The sequence below is a fragment of the Anomalospiza imberbis genome, chromosome Z, assembly GCF_031753505.1.
Source record: "Anomalospiza imberbis isolate Cuckoo-Finch-1a 21T00152 chromosome Z, ASM3175350v1, whole genome shotgun sequence".
NCBI lineage: Eukaryota > Metazoa > Chordata > Aves > Passeriformes > Viduidae > Anomalospiza > Anomalospiza imberbis.
The window spans coordinates 21,107,042-21,113,955 of NC_089721.1; the positions used below are offsets into that span (position 1 = coordinate 21,107,042).

At 40.4% G+C, this 6,914-nt stretch overlaps 1 long non-coding RNA gene across 1 annotated transcript; it reads left to right on the forward strand.

Annotated features, from left to right (window-relative positions):
- Positions 1-1,150: 1,150 nt before the first annotated feature.
- LOC137464729 (uncharacterized) lies at positions 1,151-3,670 on the forward strand. Its single transcript, XR_010994390.1, has 2 exons — positions 1,151-1,285; positions 3,360-3,670. It is a non-coding gene; the product is annotated as an uncharacterized lncRNA (long non-coding RNA).
- The last annotated feature ends 3,244 nt before the right edge of the window (positions 3,671-6,914 follow it).

Here is a 6,914-nt window from a genome sequence, read left to right on the forward strand (position 1 = left end):
GTACAAGTAGATTTAACTTGTACAGGTAGTGAAAGATGCAGCAGCTTGAACCTCATTTCATTTGGTGGAAAATTCTGTTACTTTTCCCTCCACTCCCTTTTATTTTTTTCTTCTGAGTAGTATCGTACCTTCCCCAAACACATGAGAAGATCATGCATGTCTGATCACCACAAAACAGGTAGAGGCCAGGAAGGTAGCAGCCACTCTGAAAGCAGAGGTGCATGTCACCTTCCATGTTGCTGACAACTGAGCCACCTGTGGTGTTTCGTTTCCATGAGCATGTCCTCAATCCTTCCATTTGGTAGGAGATATGGAAGATACAGGCTGGCATCTCCTAATTTGCATCATATTTTAATTATCTTGGTTTGCTTCACAAGTCATCCCAGTAGTGAGGTGAGGAAGGCAGCATGTGCTATGGCCTGTGTCTACCCAGCCTTTGCCTGCTACAGGGCAGTACAAGAGTGGATCTGTGTCCAGTGAGAAGTGTCACAGTAGGAATAGGGAGAAAAAGGAGAAACACTAGGAGAAAATAGGGAGAAAAGAGAAGAAAATAAGACTAGGAGAAAATAGAAAGAAAACACACTTTTCAAGCTCAGCAGGATGCATTTGCCTCTATCTCCAGTTTCCTCACACTTCCATTTTCGAAGTCTGCTACCACGTAGCTAAAAAGCATGTTGGATGTTTTGGGGCCAATAAGCAGATACCACAAGCAAACAGGAATGCTCTTATTCAGAGACATAAATTATATGATGCTGGGCATGGACCCTGAACTCATCTGCAGCATGATGGGCATCTTTTTGATGATATCCCACAGAGTAATCACAAATCATTTTGAGGTAACAAGACCCTCCTGAGACAAAATGCAATAGCACTGTGGTCATTTACAATCACTTGGCACAGCTAAAATTTTGCTCCTACTGGGTTGGAAACAGGACCTGAAATATCCGAGCCTACTGAAATACCTCATGGTCGACATCAATGATGCAAATGCAATTAATATTTCTGCCTGGTCTATAATGACTCTGCTCTCCTAATGCAGTAAAGTAGTTAGAAAAGCAATGGCACATAATGGCACATAAACACTTTCCAAGTGGCTATCCTATTAAGGTTATGCAAGACCCAGGGCAGTCTTCTGTGACGTCAACTCTGGCTCCTGGCCTGACACACAGTTACACAACAGGACAAGGCAAGGGCAGAAAACAGAGATGCTCTGGAGTTACCAATTTTTTTAAATACAGTTTAAGCACATAGCTTCTGTTGCCATCACTGGGAAAACATCAGACAGGTAAACAGCAATGGGGAGATTTATGGTCACACTTGGACATGATGTTTTCTTTCCTTTCCTATATATTATTCTTTATTCTTCTTTTCATGTATCTGATTTTCCCTCTCTGAGAGTCTTGGCAGGGGAGCAAAAGAAGCTCAAAAGTACATAGTTTATGACTGAGTAATGATCTAAAGAGCATACTAAAGGCAGGGTCTAATACTAAAGGCAGGGAATGTCTCTTTTTTTTTCATGGTTTCATTTTCATGATTTTTTTCTTACTTTGTGCATAAGCTGTTAGCCTAGAAGCCCTACTGATATTTATGATTCCTTCCACACTAGTTGATTTGTGCTGGTTGCAAGAAACACATGGTGGGGATTTGGTCCAGCACTAGGGGAGATCACAAGCAGGGAAAGGAAATGTCATGCCAGGTTGCATAGGAAAGGGATTCAACACAAACCTTTTACCCCACTGCCCGCTTAAGCTCACTGCATTATACCAGTGAATGCTGAACATACATGGAAATGCATCTGCAGTTGAGAAGAACTCCAGGTGCCACCCTTGGAGGATAGGTTCTGCTGGTCTCACTTCCCAGTGCTGTTTGAAGAGATCAGGGATCTCATCTGGGAGAACTGGTCATTTCCTGCATTAGCCAGCATTTTTGAATGCTATTTTGCCCTCTCTCAATTTAAAACCATGTAGGTAACCCTGGCTGATGAGGAAGCTGCCCAGGATAAGAGGGGATTTTGCGCTTCTCAGAGCGCAGACAAAGCCTTGTGAAAAGATGTCCTAATGCTCCTCGGGGGGACAAGGCTGTGTGAAGGAACTATGGATTCTCTTTACTGGTGAGAGAAGTCTACGTGGGATAGGCACGTGGCTGCTGGCCTTGCCTGCTGGGCTCCACACCACAGCCAGCAGAGAGGAGTGGGCTGGCAGCATAACCACAGGCAGGAGAACCAGGACATGCAGCACCTGCAATCTGAGCAAGGGGAAAGACAGCGAAGAGAGGTAGCATGTGCCAGTATCTGTTATCCAGCTATTGGACATACTACCCAAAGGAAAGGCCTCTGCCCAGCTGTGGGAAGTGCAAGGACAGAGAGCTCCCAAGGCCTTAAGTATATAAGCTCAGAGACAGAGATGGATACAGTGTTTGGCCTAAGGCCTTGGAGAAAGCTTGGAGCTTTAGAACAGAATAGTGAAGCAGACATGAAGTAAAAATAAAGATTTATAGTTAAAGCAAAAATATGTTCGAAGCAAGTAAATATAGGTCTCATATAAGTGAACAAATATATTAAGCAAGATAGTAATAAACAATTAAAATTTAACAATAGATCTTGTTGTAGAGCTGCTAAAAAGTAGAAGATACAGCAAGAAGTTTCTGTGGAGTTATATGATTTGATAGAAAAAGACAGACTGCGGTAAATCTTGTAAAATGTAGCAATTAGCAATTGGTTATGAAGGTGCTAGTGAGTTTTGTGGAAGTAGCTGATTGGATAAGAAATTTATAAAAGACATTGTAACTAGAATTATAATGGCTTCTGATGCAAGGCTTCTAATGTGATAACTTTGGATGTAACAACCTTACAGTCTCACCTTTCCATGAGACTGATTTTGCAATAAACTACCTTTTAAACATGTCATCATTCAACCCCATCTTTCTGTATCCCAAACACCCAATCAAAAGAGTTTTCTGGAAAACTCCTGATAGTCAAGAGATGTATGAAGCCCAGTGCTTCCCTGTTCCTCCTCAAAACACTCACAGATTGCTACTTAATTCCCGTATTTTTCCATTAGGCTATCTAAAGAACTGTTCACTCGGTTGCTCAATCAGGAGAATGCATTTGCTTTCTCCTGACATGTTGGAGTCCTGTCTACTCATATGTGTAGTTATCCTTTCTCCTTACACCCAGTTTAGGCCTTGTCAGAATAAAGCTGTGAAACTTTTCAGACAAAACCAGTATTGGCAATGAGGGTTTGAATTGTAAACACTGATAAAGCTCAGTCTGAAAGAAACATTTTGTCTCCAATTATCTGCTACAATTTTATGTCTTCTTTTATCTCTGATACATTCCAGCTTGCATTAATTTATTTTAGAGGTACCTTGGAAGAAGACACCAGAGAAAAAACACTCAGCCAAGGATTTCCCTGTTGGTGAAGAAAATCACACCTGAAGCACAAAATTACCTATTCTATATGAAGTCAGAAAGAGCAAAACTTTGGATTTTAAAAACTCTGGAGTTTTATGAAATGTTTGATCCTGATCTGACACGTCTGACTCAAGATTTTGTGGCCCATTGTATGTTGGGGTGTTTTTTTGATGAAGAAAATAAGCAATGAATCCAGGTCTGAATGGTCAAGATCCCTGGATGTCTATGCATTAAAATACAATAAACCAATTTGGAATACTGGTCTTTATTCCTTTAGTTCCATGTTACATCCTCAGCATCTCCCTTAACCATCCTTGGTAAGATTTTTTTTGTGCAGGGTGTGTATTTTATACCCTGAGAGCTTGGTACAAATATTTTATTGTCAGAATTGGGACACGACTATACTTGCAATCCAACTACCTATTATGGATTTCATGTGTCAGAACTTGTGACTGTCTATGAAAAAAATTAAGCTTCTCTGTTCCCTCTCTAGTCCTCCCAATTCAATTGGAACCATCATTCAGGGAAAAGAGACCTTCTCAGTGAAAAGCAGCTGTCTTTCTCCTAGTTTATAAAAAGTCCCTGGATTTCTCTGAAGCAATACAAATTCCTTGCATTTTATAAAACACCCGTTTCACTTGAATGTTAATGCTACCTCCAAATTATGTGCGTATGTGTGTGTGTATTCTCACAGGTTTGAAAGAAGCCCTTCACAAAATCTGTTTGCATCAGAGATGCAACGGCTGGACTTCCATCTGAATGTTGCTATTGTTCTCATCTTGTCTCATCTCATCTCATCTCATCTCATCATCTCATCTCATCTCATCTCACATTTGCTTTTTCAGTCATTCTCAGATGTGACTTCCCAACCACAAGCAATTGTTTTGAGTTGGTATCAGCCTAACTGATCTGTATTTTCTTTGTTTGAAATAAGTTTTTAGTGCCAAAAGAAAGAAAGGGATTTTATTGCCAACTCTTAAGTTGCTATGGGGCAAAATTCAGGTAAGATGGTACATTTCCACAGGCCAAGATCCATAGGAGAGTAAGCTTTTTTTCAGAATACTGGCTTTAGTCTGCCTAAACCTAAATCATCCTTGCTGTACTTGGAAAGAGCATGAATCAGGCCATCCAGTGCTAAAATGAGCTGTCATGTCCTAACACCCAACTCTGTCAATCCTGACAAAATTTTGTCTAACTAGTTCTTTAACACCTCTGAATAGCTCTGGAATAGCTTGCTCCCTCCAGCAAGCTAGTCCAGGTTCTAGAACTCAAAATGAGTTCCTCCCTGCTGAAGTAAACTCTGAAGACTCCCCACTGAGCCAAAAGAGGGAGTTTTATAGTCCCATTCACTTTTCTTCTGCTTTCCCAGCATTGTGTCAACCTTTGCACTGTGTCACACATCCGCAGTGCAAGGGAAAATACAGCTGCCCTGCTCAGATAGTCCAGGTTCTGTCTGCCCTCGCAGTCCCCACTTTCTAGCCTATTTCACTTTCGGGTCATCCAAGATTCTCAGTTTCTGGGAAATTAGATGAGTTCAGCTCACGTCAGTGAAGTTTTACCATTTAACATGCTTTGAAGGTATGACCTAGTACTGTCAAAACTCAGGCCTTTCACTTCCCTCTTAATTTTTCTCTGTTCCTGCCTTTTATCTCTTGATAGATTCACAATGTTCCTTCCAATCACTTTAACATCTAAGCAGTGTGAAAGTGCTGATGCTCACTCCTACATACCATCATCAGCATTCAGCTCCCTTCTTCTGTTCATATTTCTGAAACTTTCAAATCTTCATCTTCACACATGCCCACTACAGCATTCTGCTGGGAATCTAAAAAACATATCAGATGTCAGACATATAAAGAAGTTTCTGAGATAATTTTCCAGCCCTGTCTTTCTGAGCAAATAAACCTTCATTTTGTGACCCTCACATGGCTTCCTGAGTTCAAATTTTCCGGAATTACCTTTAATACCACTCATATGGCAAAAGCTCTGCCAGTTCCCCTGTTGTTATGTGTATCTACTGAAGTCTGTCATGATCTCAATCTCTACTATCCATTTGACCTCTTCCCAAAAGGGACGTTTTAAGTTTTCTTCACTTTGTCCTTTTTGAATACACAGCTTTTCAGAGGTGTCCTAGTTCTTCTGGAAAGAAAAAGGCTGGTCCTCCATGTGATTTCAGACCCTTCCTTAAACCCTGCTCTGACTTCAAATGTCTAATTATAAACTATGAGGTACTACTATTTTTTTTAATTAACTTATTTGACAAGTTTGAACACAATTAAACCATTAATCATTGACAAATGCCCAGGTGCACATCTGCTAACTTTTGCAAGAATGACTTCCCTATCACCCTTGCTTTAATTTTCCCCCTGCTCTTCTTCTAACTCCTCATTTATTAGGTCTTGAATAAGTAGAATGAACCACAAATGTAGTATCATTCACTATGTGTTTGCACAGACATACGTTTATTCTATTTCCCACCCCTGCTTAGATTGTTTGTTGTATTAGAAGCCCAGCATGGCCCAGGAGTTAGCTGAAACTTCTACAGCCCCTAAACCTTGCAGTGATATCTCTGGGATGTTCCTGCCATGTGCTGTGCTAAACTCTTAAGTTTAGCAGAGCAGAGTATGGCAGAGGTCTCATAGTCATGGTTCAAATTTTGTGCCACAGCAGTGGCCCACAGGCAGATTGTGCTGGCACCAGCAAGGCACCTCCCTGGAAAAGGTTGACTTTGTATTTTGACCACTGTGTAAGATACAGAAAAGATGAAGAATTTTTCTTTTGGTTTGATTGGAGGACAGCTGACAGTCTTGTTCCTCCAGACAAGGGATGCTCTTAGCCATAGACTTTACAGTAGATACCTTTTATTGCAGCCTAAATTTTCCCATCTTGGAGGCCTGCTATGGAGACTGTTTATTTGGATGTTGTTAGGCTAAATGTTTAGTTTGGACTTTGATTAAATAAAAACATATTACTGTTCAGCAATTACACAGAACAGTTTATAGATAGCAGTTTGCAAATGATTTAAAGACAAGAGAAATCAGAAGCTTGTTTGAAATTCTGATTGTTCATAATTCACATGGTCTCAAGGTCTTTTTAGGTTTTGTTTTTATTAATTTTACTGTTTTTTTGGTCCTAGAAATAACTTTCCATAGTCTTGCTTCATCTAGTAGGCTCTGTGTCTATTGTTATACACTTCTGTTGTGAATCTGCTGTAACCTGTACGCCTTCACTTTCTTACCTGCTTCAGAATTTCCTGTGCCTTCCTCTGATACAATTAATCACTTCATCAAAAGAAACCTAATGCTGATACCCTCCAATACTTAGATAAATACCTTAACACAGAAAATTTTGAACTTGTATAGAGGGGACCACAGTGACAGCGATGGTTCAGTGTGAATATTTGCCTTCAGGGACTGCTAGAATGACAAGAGATTAAAAAATGGACTAATCCATTGGCAATGGCAAATGCCATGTAGAAATAGCAGATGTGCTCAGTTATTGC